The 12457-nt window shown below is 48.1% G+C and overlaps 1 protein-coding gene across 1 annotated transcript in view; it reads right to left on the bottom strand.

Annotated features, from left to right (window-relative positions):
* Positions 1 to 12134, bottom strand: part of Extl3 (exostosin like glycosyltransferase 3) — an 84483-nt gene extending 72349 nt beyond the window's left edge. Inside the window, exon 1 of the mRNA XM_050152326.1 lies at positions 11880 to 12134. The gene's annotated coding sequence lies outside the window, so the exon portion shown is untranslated. The remainder of the gene's footprint in view (positions 1 to 11879) is intronic.
* Between the last annotated feature and the right edge of the window lie 323 nt (positions 12135 to 12457).

The following is a 12457-nucleotide window of genomic DNA, read 5'->3' as shown; positions in this document are numbered from 1 at the left end:
CCTGGTCCACTGCTCTCCTGGTTTAGGCTCCCTCAAGACCAGGCTGGATCATTCTCTAGACACTGGAGCTGGGAAATAGGATACCCCAGCCCTTGTTAACCAGGTAGATATTGAAAAGGAACGATTTAGAGCTGGGGGTGGAGTTTGGTGATACAGTGCTTGCCTGAAAGTACAAAGGACCCTGGAGTCGTTGTCTAGGACCACACAAAAAACCACGGAGGCTGGAGAGACAGCCCAGTGGGGAAAGTGTTGTCGTGCAAGTGCGAAGAGCAGAATTTGAACTCACAGCACCCCTGCCAAGAGCCATGTGGGTATGGTGGCACACTGGAGGTGAAGACAGAGGATCCACAGGGCAAGCTGGCTAACTATACAGACTGAAAAACATTGGCAATGACTAGGTTTAGCACGAGGCCTTGTCTCACTGCTTGGGCAGTGGTGGCGGAGGCAGAAGCAGGTGGATCTCTGAGAGTTCGAGACCAGCCTGGTCTACAAGAGCTAGTTTCCAGGACAGGCTCCAAAGCCACAGAGAAACCCAGTCTCAAAAAAAAAAAAAGAAAGAAAGGAAGGAAGGAAGGAAGGAAGGAAGGAAGGAAGGAAGGAAGGAAGGAAGGAAGGAAGAAAGAAAGAAAGAAAGAAAGAAAGAAAGAAAGAAAGAAAGAAGAGCTTGATCAGGAAAAATTCTGAACTTTGAGTCTCCACCAACACAAATACACACGTGCACACACACACACACCTGTACACATATTTACACACATGTGATCATGCACATACACATACAAAAAATGCTATTTCAAAATTAGTAAAACATGCTCCACCACTTATCTCTGGATAATTACAGAAAATTAGTCAATCCCCTTTCTTTTTAAACTAAGACATAATATTTACCTTATAGACTTATAAAGGTTATTTTCAACATGGTATCTCTTTGTAGTTCTGAGTGCTTCATATTTTGAGCTTTTCATATTAACGAGTATTTTCACACATTAAACATCCCTAAACTGAAAACGTTCCAAAGTCCAAACTTTCCAACAATTGTGTCAATGCTGATATCAGAAGTCTGTACTAACCTGCCAAAGCCAATAAACAAATTCAGGATGACAGAGGAGGTTAGGAAACCAACTCAGGATGGAGCTAGGAAACATTATTTTGAGTGAGGTAACCCAGACACAGAAAGACAATTATCACATGTACTCACTCATAGGTGGTTTTTAAACATAAAGCAAAGAAAGCCAGTCTACAAACCACATTCTCAGAGAACTTAGACAACAATGAGGACACTAAGAGAGACTTACATAGATATAATCTACATGGGAAGTAGAAAAAGACAAGATCTTCTGAGTAAATTGGGAGCATGGGGACCTTGTAGGAGGGTTTAAGGGGGGAGGGGAGAGGCAGGGAGGGGAACAGAGAAAAATGTAGAGCTCAATAAATATTAATAAAGAAAATTAAAAAAAAAAGAAAGAAAAGAAAACCAACTCAGCCCTAATGTTCTTTGGCTCCCAAAGAGCTGTTAGGGTTTTTTTGTTTGTTTGTTCTCTTTAAACCTCTAAAATCGGAGCACACAACAGGCCCCTGCTCTCTGTGCAAAGCCACGCTGTAGCGTAGAACTGTTACCTGACACAGAGGTCGAGAGTCATTCTCTTTTGGAAGTGGGTACAGCCAGCACCTACTAAATTTATCACTTCCCAATAGTTCATCAAATTATGACCCTATCAGGAGACAAGTCCTAGCTGGGAGGTGGTGGTGCATGTCTTTAATTCCAGCTCTTGGGAGGCAGAGGCAAGAGGATCTTTGTGAATTCAAGGCTAGCCTGGTCTACACATTGTGAGTTCCAGGACAGCTAGGGCTACACAGAGAAATCCTGTCTCAAAAAACACACAAAACCAAACGGTGGTGTCGCCCTGAGAGAATGAATGTGTATTGTTGGCATGGGCATAGCCATGTCAAAGACCCCAGTGCCTCAGCCCCATGGCTTTGGCAAAGCCTTTCCCGAGTAAGGCTCAGAGGGATAGCAAAGTTTTCTTCAGGTTCAAGGCAACAGCTACAGCATCTGCAGACGACAGTTACCATAGCTTTCTCCCCCTCCATGTTTACAGTCCCAAGCCTGCTCCTACAGAGGTTAGCTAAGCCTGCCTCCTTGTTCAACTGCATATAATAAACACAGCGAGCTGCTGGGGTGTTGCAGTTTTCCATATGAGAACCCACACCATCCTATCCCAGCTTTTTTTCTGTGCCCAAGTGTCTGTCTTTTATTCCCTCTGAAGCCCCCTTAGATCAATCTCTGGATCCTTACCAAGCACGGCACTGTACCCCATCGCTGCCACATTGTTCTGAAAGAAACACTACCCTGTCAGCATGCACTAAACGACTAGAGTCCTAGATGAACAAACACCTTCGACATCTAAAAGGTAAGGGTACGAGAGCATGCTGATTTCCCATTCACACCTGTGTATGAATGACAGACAGCATGCACTGTAAGGACACACACCTCCTTCAGGATAGTGGCGGCTTCTAGGAGGGAGGGAGGGACAAGGACAAAAGGGGAGAGGTACACAGGGCTGTCAGCTCTTATCTGATGGGATCTAAATAAAACAGGCAAGATGCAAAGGTGTGTGTAAGCTAAGTGGTATCAGGTGTGAGTGTGTACACCTACACCATCGGTCCTTAGAGCTGAAGATCAGTCTGTGCTTTGGAACAAGTTCAAGACCAGCCTGAGCTCCATAACAAGATCCTATCTCAAAAAGAAAAAACGGGAGCCAGGCATGAGAGCGCACACCTTTAATCCCAGCACGGCAGAGGCAGAGATGGGCAGATATCAGTTTGAGGCCAGCCAGGTCTACACAGTGAGTTCCAGGACAGCCAGAACTACATAGAGTATGTCTGTAGTTTAAAAGAGGGGGAGGGAAAGGAGTGGTATGAGTTGGGAGGGTGAGCATGCTTGGTGTAGCTCAGGTGAAGCTGCAGACTGTATACTTAGTGCACCCCAGCACTAAAAACAAACGAAAAACCCACCCAACCAGCTAAGCGGTGTGTACATGACATCATTCTTTCTGCTCTTCTGCATACCTGAGGTCTGTCCTGGAAAGGCGTTATCAGCTCGCTAGTGCAGAGCCACAGAGGAAGGACAGAGAGGCAGTGATGTTTGTCCCGAACCTCACAGTCAGGGAATGGAGATGAAGTGACACTGGGATGTATACCGGAGGTGCCAACTGTTGGCTTCACTTCCCGGGGAACATGGCCAGTGTGAAGGGATGCCCCCGACCATCTTCCCGCTCCCACACTGTGAGCTCTCGCTGCTGCGAGACTTCTCCTCTCGCCCTAGGGGACCTCGTCTCGTCTCTACAGACTGCGGAAGCAGCTTCCCCGCCTTGCCTCTTGGCTGAAGACCCCTCAAGCTGAGCCGCCACTTATGTGTTCTCCCTTCCGTTCCTGCGGAGATAATGAAGTGTTTTCTGTATCCATTGAGGAACTCTCCAGTTTCTTTCCTTCATTGCTCCTACAACACAGCATGTCAAGGAGCTAGAATGATATTACATATAAGGACAATGACAAGAAAGCAAGGCTCAACAAGGGAAGGGGGTGGGGAGGAGGCATAGGGCGCCTAGGTCTAACCCTTCATAGCCCTTTAAGTCGATTGAGGCATGATTTAACAAGCTAATACGGAGTGTTGAGTACCAAGATGAAAAAACAGTTCTCCCTCCCCCTCCCTTTTTCTTTCCCTTTCTCTTCCCTGTTTCTTCCCTACCCGTGTGTGTGTGTGTGTGTGTGTGTGTGTGTGTGTGTGTGTGTGTGTGTGTGAATGAGAAATGTCTCATTGTCTCTCCAGCATTTGAACATTTGGTCTCCAGATGGTAGCACTACTTGGAAAGGTTTCGGAGGTTCTACCTTGGCGCAGGAAGTATGTCACCGGGGGAGGGCTTAGAGATTAAAAAAAGCCTCAAGCCACTTGGTTTCATTCACTGCAGTTCATTCTCCCTGCTTTGTGCTTGCATTTGAAGATTTAAGTTCTTGGCTCCCTGCTCCCACCGCCATGACTGCTGCTTGCTGCCACGCTTCCCCGTCGTCGTGTCCCTCTGGAACTTGAAGCCCAAATAAACTCTCCTGTAAGTTGCCTTGGTCATGTGTTCCGCCACAGCAACCGAATTTAACTAATATTCTGTGTGTGTGCGTGTGAGAGAGAGACAGAAAGAGACAGACAAAGAGAGAGAGACATAGATTTCAGATTGAACTTAAGTCCTCATACATACCAGGAAAGTAATCTACCACTTAGACACATGACCACATGAACCCAGCTGTTTTTACTTTTTAATTTAATTTAATTTTTTTGCTCTGTAGACCAGGCTGGCCTCAAATTCATAGAGATCCGCCTGCCTCTGCCTCCCAAGTGCTGGAATTAAAGGACGTGTGCCACCACCACCGCGCCCAGCTTCTTTTCATAATTTAAGACAAGGCCTCATGGTTTTCCAGGATGACAGACCTTGAAATTGCAATCCTCCTGCCTCAGCCTCTGGAGCAGTTGGGTTGACAGGCCTGCACCACCAGGCCTAGCCAGAAGCAGAGTCCCCCAAGAGGAAGCATGTGTACACAACACAGCACAGAGGCTCTCTTGGGGGAAGCTGCCTCTGACCTCAGAGTTCAAAGGACCAGCAGCAGTCTGTCAGTAGCATATGCGGGACGGGGCACTATGAAGGAAGAACTGAGAGTCGCCCGGCCTGGCATCTACAGGTAAGAGCTGAAGGGACTGAGAGGGAGGAAAGGGGGAGCTTGAGGAGCAAGCAGCATCCATCAGACCAGGCCATTTGGGACAAGAGGGAAGCCATCTTCCATAATGGGGATTTGCTTATGGGAAGGGTAGGCTTTGGTAGCATTTTCCAAAAATGCTCCTGACCATGTTGTGAAGCTTCGTCAGGCTAGGTGTCCAGACTGGGTGGGAACCACCAGGAGGAGACATGGCGGGAGATGGAGGAGCAGGCCTGAGCAGGGTCCGCAAACAGCTGTGAGGAAATGGCAAAGGAGAAACTCAGACTTCCAGCATGGGAAGTCAAGCCAGGGCCACGCCTTGGGTTTCTGAGGTCTGAAGAGAAATGTGGGGCCACTGGGAGCAGTGCTACCTTCCCAGGGAACACAGGGGGAACACCCAGAGGCAGGCCAAGGCTGTGTGCTAATGCCGCTGGCCTGGATCCACCTCTGGATTTAGGGGGCCAGATACCATCGCATTTCCTTGGCTGGGGATTCAGAGTCCGGTCATTTGAGTGGCCAGTTATTTAGTTCACTCTGTTGGTTAGAACTAAAGAGTTCCAGGAGGGTGGGCACAGCCAGAGTGGGGAGCCCAGGGAAGCAGCCAGGCCCAAGGACAAACACAGCACGAGGCCAAGGAACAAAGCAAGAGAGCTTGGTGTGTGCAGAGGAGCCTGGGCGAACAGCCTCTGACACCGGAGTGATGGAGTCATGCTCAACTGTGGGGTGAGCGGTGGGACACAGCTGGTGACTTTTGTGAAGACAGTTTCAGTGACATGATGGGAACCGAGCAGGAGGAAGGGAAAAGAGAGTCAGGGAACAGAGGCAAGTCTAAAGCAAAAAGCTGGTGCGTGGAGAAGAGGGTGCTGGGAAAGTTGGGGTTTGACGGTGAGATGGGAGTGGGGATGGAGGCTAACGAGACAGATGTGGAGGTGGAGGACAAGGCTAGAACACAGGCTGAGCCCCTGAGTTTAAGGCTGGCCCTATCTGGTAGCAACATCTGTAATCCCATCATTTGGGAAACCAAGGCAAGAGGATTAAATCTATAGAGCAAAATCCTACTTTCAGAGAAGGGGGGGGAAGCCTGGCTCAAATTCAAGGGCTGGGAACACCAAGAGACAGAAAAAGAACAGGGAATGTAAAGTTAATCAAGGTGTTACATGGCTGCCTCGACTTTATCTTAATCTCTAAAGCCACCTTAAGGCCTTTGCTGAGAATGGGAGGAGCTTGGAAGGCCATTTGAAAAATCCTTGTAGCCAGGTGGTAGTGGCACACGCCTTTAGTCCCAGCACTGCAGAGACTGGCAGATCTCAGTGAGTTCGAGGCCAGTTTGGTCTATAAAGTGAGGTCCAGGACAGTCAGGACTGTTACACAGAGAAACCCTGTCTCGAAAAAAAGAAACAAACAAAAACCAAAAAAGAAAGGAAGGAAGGAAGGAAGGAAGGAAGGAAGGAAGGAAGGAAGGAAGGAAGGAAGGAAGGAGAAAGGAAGAAAGAAAGGAAAGAAAGAAAGAAAGAAAGAAAGAAAGAAAGATAGATAGATAGATAGATAGATAGATAGATAGATAGATAGATAGATAGATAGATAGATGTTGTGGAGAACAGGATGAGAAAGAACCAGCTGGAAAACGGCTGTGCGCCTTGAGCATCCCTTAGGTACCAGAAACCATTCCAGTTTTACCAAGATCTGGATGACAGAAAGGCAGCACCCAGAAGTCCAGGTTTGAATCTCTTAATGATCTGAAAGAGGGAATTTTAGGTTTGTCGACACAGCTCTTAGCTTTCTATCTAGTAAACTGCCAAGCTGATGGAAGACAGACACTGGAAGGCATCAAAAACCAGGTGACAGAGTGGGTGGTAACAGACAGCAGATTGCCTGTTGACGGTGGCTCATGTCACCAAGCTGATGACAGAAGATTGTTGTATGAGGACAGCCTGGGCCAGAGGCCAGCCTGGCAAAGAAGGAAAGAAAGAAAAGCTAGAGTTTAAAAGAGAGGGGGCGGGGTTCTAGAATGGCTCAGTCAGTAAGGTGCTTGCCTTGCAAGCATAAGGACCCCCAAACCCCATAAAAAGCCAGGGGTGGTGGCAAGTACATGTACTCCCAGCATTCCTTGGGGTGCATTGGTCAACCAGGCTAGCGAAATAAGGAGAACCCCAGCCTAGCGAGAAACCCTATCTCAAAAACAAGGTGGGTGGCTCTTGAGAAATGATACCCAAGGTTGTGTGGCATCTGTACACACACACACAAACACACACACACCCTCCATCTGTGCCTATAAAATAAGGTCACAGTTCTCTTAAGAGCAGACCTATGCTTGGCCCAAGGAAACACCAAGTGATGCCAGATAAGGCCCTTCCGTATGAGGACCCAAAGGTTCGGCTGAGATGGGAGCTCATGTGGGACACCACAGTGGAGACATGTAACAGCCACAGCCGCCCGCACTTTTCAAAAGATGCCTGCGTTGGTCCACCCATCCTGAAATAGCCACAGCACCTGAATCACAGGACTTGACTTGAAAACTGTCCGCAGCCCAGGAATCCCTCCTCAGAGAAGAGTGTGATAGATGACCTTAGGCTGTCTTCCTCAGCTCACCTCCACCACCCCCACGGGCCACTTCCAAATACTCAAACCACTTCCAAAGCACAGCCAACGGGTACCAGAAGTGGCAGAGCATACGCAAAGAAAAACTTTTTTTCTTTTCTTTTTTGAGACAGGGTCTCTCTAATGCATTCCTGGCTGTCCTGGAGCTCGCTATGTAGACCAGGCTGGCCTCAAACTCAGAGATCCTCCTGTTTCTGCCTCTTTATGCGCAGCCCTGGCTGTCCTGGAGCTCACTATGTATGTAGCCCAGGCTAGCCTCAAAATCACAGCTATCCTCCTGCCTCTGCCTCCCAAGTGCAGGAATTAAAGGCGTGCACACAAAGCCTCAATTCAGTACATGTTCTTAATCACAGAACCGTCTCTCCAGCTTCACATGTTTGATACAGATGTACGACCTTTTCCTTGCCTTGTGTTTTTCATGTGTTGTTGTTTTAGGACAGGGTCTGTCGTGTACCTCAGGCTGACCTTGAGCTCATTTTATAGCTGACCCTGGCCTTGAACTCTACTTTTGTCTACTTGTCTCCTTGATTTTCTATTTTTGTCTCCCAAGTGCCAGGATTATATCACCACTCCTGGCTTCATTTTACCACCTTGAAACCTAATGGAACCGGCAGCCTGACATACCCACTTCTTAAGCACCCAAATCTCCTTAGTAACTATACTTTTTTTAAAAAAATTTATTATGTATACAGCATTCCTTCCATGTATGTCTGCAGGCTAGAAGACCCCATTATAGATGGTTGTGAGCCACCGTATGGTTGCTAGGGATTGAACTCAGGGCCTTTGGAAGAACAATCAGTGCTCTTAACCTCTGAGCCATCTCTCCAGCCCCGTAACTATACTTTTTTATAATATGCTGCCGCGGGGCTGACAGAAATGAAAGTCATGGTTTGCTTCCTCCTCGGATGGACAGGGCATCTTCATCAGCTGAGTCCCTGTGGGTATCAAGCCATAATCTGGGTTTAGAGGATGGGTTTTGTATTCCCATTCTCAGTCAGCCTGGACTTGTGCAGTGGCCCTGGGCCAATCACTGGGAAACTTTGGGTTTCCCTCTTGAGGGTGTGTTAAAGTGTTAAAGGGTGTGTTAAAGGGTGTTAGGCAAGCCTGCTGTGTGTGCCCAGCATTCTTTTCTTGGGCTGGGTTCTGTAAAATACCTTTTACCTTTTAGCAGGGGAGTTGCACTTTCTGTCTTCCTGGTCACAAATGTGTCTGTCACAAGCTCCAGACATTGGCAATCTGACCACAAAGGATGGCCAATGAGATTTCTTCCTCTATACAGTAAGATATACAAACATATACAATGTGTTGCATTAGCATTGCTTTAAAAAAATAGGGTTTTACTAAGTAGCTTTTGGCTGGGCTGTAACTCACTGTGAAGATCAGACTAGCCTTGAACTCACAGACATGCACTCATTCTGTTTTCCCAGCGCTGGGATTCAAGGCATGCAGGGCTACTTGGTTGTTTCTGGGCTTGGTGAGCAGAGGTTTGTGGGAGGAATTTTTTTTTTTTTTTTTTTTTTTTGTTTTTCGAGACAGGGTTTCTCTGTGTAGCTTTGGAGCCTGTCCTCGAACATGCTCTGTAGATCAGGCTGGCCTCGAACTCACAGAGAACTGCCTGCCTCCAGTGCTGGGATTAAAGGAGTGTGCCACTGCCACCACCTGGTGGAGATTCTTCATGTTGATAGGAAACAGTAAAAAGGGGATTCACCCTGTGTGTGTATGGTGAATATGTGCTCAGAGGAGTACGCGGTAAGTGTGGTAAACTATGAGGCCAGAGGAGGATGCTGGGCATCCCTCTCTACCACTTTCCTCAAGGCATAGTTGCTCTCACTGAACCCAGAGCTAGGCTGCTAGCCAGCAAGCCCCAGAAGTCCCGTGTCTGCCCTATCTCCACCCTGAGCCCTGGGGTTACAGACATGCATGTAACCACATACATAACTCTTTCAAGGGATGTTGGGGATTTGAACTTGGGTCTTCATGCTTATCCACTGAGCCATCCCCCAGTCCTGGGATTAAACAATTTTTATGCAGTTCTGTGGCTTTTGATTATGTTCACTTTGTTGTGGAACCATCAACATACTTTTCTAGGACTTTATCCTCTCCATTTGACACTAACTCTGTGTCTTCCCACAGCTCCCGGCAACCACCGTTCTGTCTTCTGTTTCTATCAGTCTCCTTCCTTTAGGGACTGTGTTCAAATAGGGCCTTCCATTATTTACCCTGTGGGACTGGCTTGTGTCACTTAGTATAATATCTAACATATCCATCTCTCTCGGTTTGTACATTTTTCTTCTTGCTTTCTGTGATTTTGTTATTTCTTGACCCCCTCTTCCCAGACATCCTTAGTACTCATTTCAAGTGCTGGCTTCTCCCGAAGACTTTTCCTCATGACTGACAGACTAGACATAAAGCCCTGGCCATCACGAGTGGCACGGTAGTGCCGTGCCGTCTGTCACCTCAGCAAGCACGTGCTGTACTGCCACACCACCCATCCTGACAAATACACGCTGTCTGGGTTGGTTTGCCTCCTAGATCAGTTTCAGAATCCGGAGTTTAAATTATCTCTGCATTTCCAATCCAGGCACGTTGACAGAATGTCTCCCGGATAGAATCTGTCTCTGAATAACTTGGGTGGTGCTGTCGTTACAGAACAGGCCCGTCTCCACGTGATGAGGTCATTCAGGATAATCATTAAGACAAGTTTCTGCTTAACAAAGATAGAAAAGCCAAACTGATTAGTCACCTCCTTTCCTTGAGTAGAAGTAATTCGGTTAACAGTTTAAAAGAATTTTCTTGCCAGGCAGAGGTGGAGCAAGCTCTTAATACCAGCACTCGGGAGGCAGAGGCAGGCGGATCTCTGTGAGTTCGAGGCCAGCCTGATCTACAAAATTGAGTTTGAGGGCAGGCTCCAAAGCTACAGAGAAACCCTGTCTCGAAAAAGAAAGAAAGGAAGGAAGGAAGGAAGGAAGGAAGGAAGGAAGGAAGGAAGGAAGGAAGGAAGGAAGGAAGAATTACTTCTACTCAAGGAAAGGAGGTGACTAATCAGTTTGGCTTTTCTATCTTTGTTAAGCAGAAACTTGTCTTAATGATTATCCTGAATGACCTCATCACGTGGAGACGGGCCTGTTCTGTAACGACAGCACCACCCAAGTTATTCAGAGACAGATTCTTTCCGGGAGACATTCTGTCAACGTGCCTGGATTGGAAATGCAGAGATAATTTAAACTCCGGATTCTGAAACTGATCTAGGAGGCAAACCAACCCAGACAGCGTGTATTTGTCAGGAAGGAAGGAAGGAAGGAAGGAAGGAAGGAAGGAAGGAAGGAAGGAAGGAAGGAAGGAAGGAAGGAAGGATTTTATTAGTTGGGCATGGACACATACACACCTTTAATCCCAGCACTTGGGAGGCAGAGGCAGGTTGATCTCTGTGTGTTCGAGGCCAGCCTGGTCTACCTAGTAAGTTCCTGGACAGCCAAGACTACATAGAGACCCAGTCTCAAAAAAAAAAAAAAAAAAAAAAATAATTTTTTAAACAGAATTTTCTTATTTCGATGATCAAGCCAAGAGGTCTACTAAAAAAAGGAACAGGTGTTCATTATTTGCATTTTAGGTTTGGAAGACACAGTGAAGACAGTTTTCACTCTTCAACCTGGCGGCAGAAATGTCTGAGAACAAGCTTGCCTGATTCCCCATCCACTGCCCCGCCCAGCAGCTCACTTGCTAATTAAGACTGTGTTCACCTGGGCTATCTTTGTGCTGTAGTCTTCCTAATTATAAACATTGCTAAGCAGTAAGAGAAATCGCTTAGAGATCAAGTAAAAGCAAATCAATTGGCTTATGGCAGTGGCTATAACATAGGATGAAACATGCCTTTAAAATACAGTTTATGGAGCTGGAGAGATGACTCGGTGGTTAAGAACATGTGTTAATCTCACAGAGGCAGGGTTCTGTCCCCAGCACACACGTGATGGCTCACGTCATCCATAACTCGGGTTCTCAGGAACCGATTTCTTCTTCTGGCCTCCAGGCACACATGCAGTGTACATACACCCTCGCAGGCAAAACACTCATACACATAAAATAAATCTAAAAAGAAAAAACTAAATTATGATTTATTTTCTATTGGGGGTGGAGATCCGTGAACAAAACTTTGCCGGGCATTGAAAAGTGGGCAGAGTCACTCCACTCGGCTTTGCCACCTGAAGCCTCCAGGTTGTGACATGATTGCCAAGGAAACCGGGTAACAGGAAGTTGAGACTGAAAGGACTGAACTCCTAATGAAGCAGAAACAGGCTGATGGGGGAAGACACCCTCAAGCCCAAACCTCCAGGCATTTCAGTGTTTCCTAGATACCGAACCTTACTTTTTTGCATAGTGCTAATTACGAACTTGAAAACTAAGAAGCTGTGTGTGGCATCAAAGAGACCCCGGGGCCGTCCTGGGTAGCATCTAGGACTGCCGGGACACCAGGACCCCACCAGCTCAGCCCAAGGGACAGCGTCTCCTGAGAGGATGGCCCGCGTGTGGCGGCTGCCACTCACCCTAGCCTGTAGTGCGTGCTAGCGAATCCACGATTCCAACTTCCCACCAGTCGCCTGCACCCGAAGTTGCATCCATTCCCACGGGAGGGACGGCCTGGAGCTGCCGAGACCGCAGACCAGGCTCCAGATGCCCTCTAGTCCGCGCTCGGAACCCTTGGAAAAGCAGTGCGGGGGATCCGGGCAAAGCCCGCGGCCACGCCCGCACTGCTCCAGGACTTCCTCCGGAGCCCCTACCTCGCCACAGCGCTGGGAGCGGACAGATACCCGCAACACCTGACCGCCGACCGGTCCCCCGCCACCCAGACCACGCCTTTACCAGCTAGGTCACGCCCCCCGCAACAAGGTCCCACCTCCTAAACTAGGCCACGCCCCATTCTGTAGACCACGCCCCACAGAACTAGACCCTGCCCAAACGTCCAGGCCGCGCCCCCGATAGGGAGTCCCCGCCCCACCGCTTGAGGTTCTGCCGCACGGGCGGAGGCTCGGTGCATTGTGGGATACTTCAGGCCAACGCCGAGCCTGTGCTGACCCCTAGTGGGCACTTCTGTAACGACAGCCGGAGAGCGGCTGCGGGGCTT

Source organism: Alexandromys fortis, unplaced genomic scaffold (assembly GCF_014885135.2).
Source record: "Alexandromys fortis isolate MF-2015 unplaced genomic scaffold, M_Fortis_MF-2015_v1.1 scaffold_75, whole genome shotgun sequence".
Taxonomy (NCBI): Eukaryota; Metazoa; Chordata; class Mammalia; order Rodentia; family Cricetidae; genus Alexandromys; species Alexandromys fortis.
The sequence above is the reverse complement of the archived record's forward strand: the minus strand, read 5'-3'. Positions and strand labels throughout refer to the sequence as shown.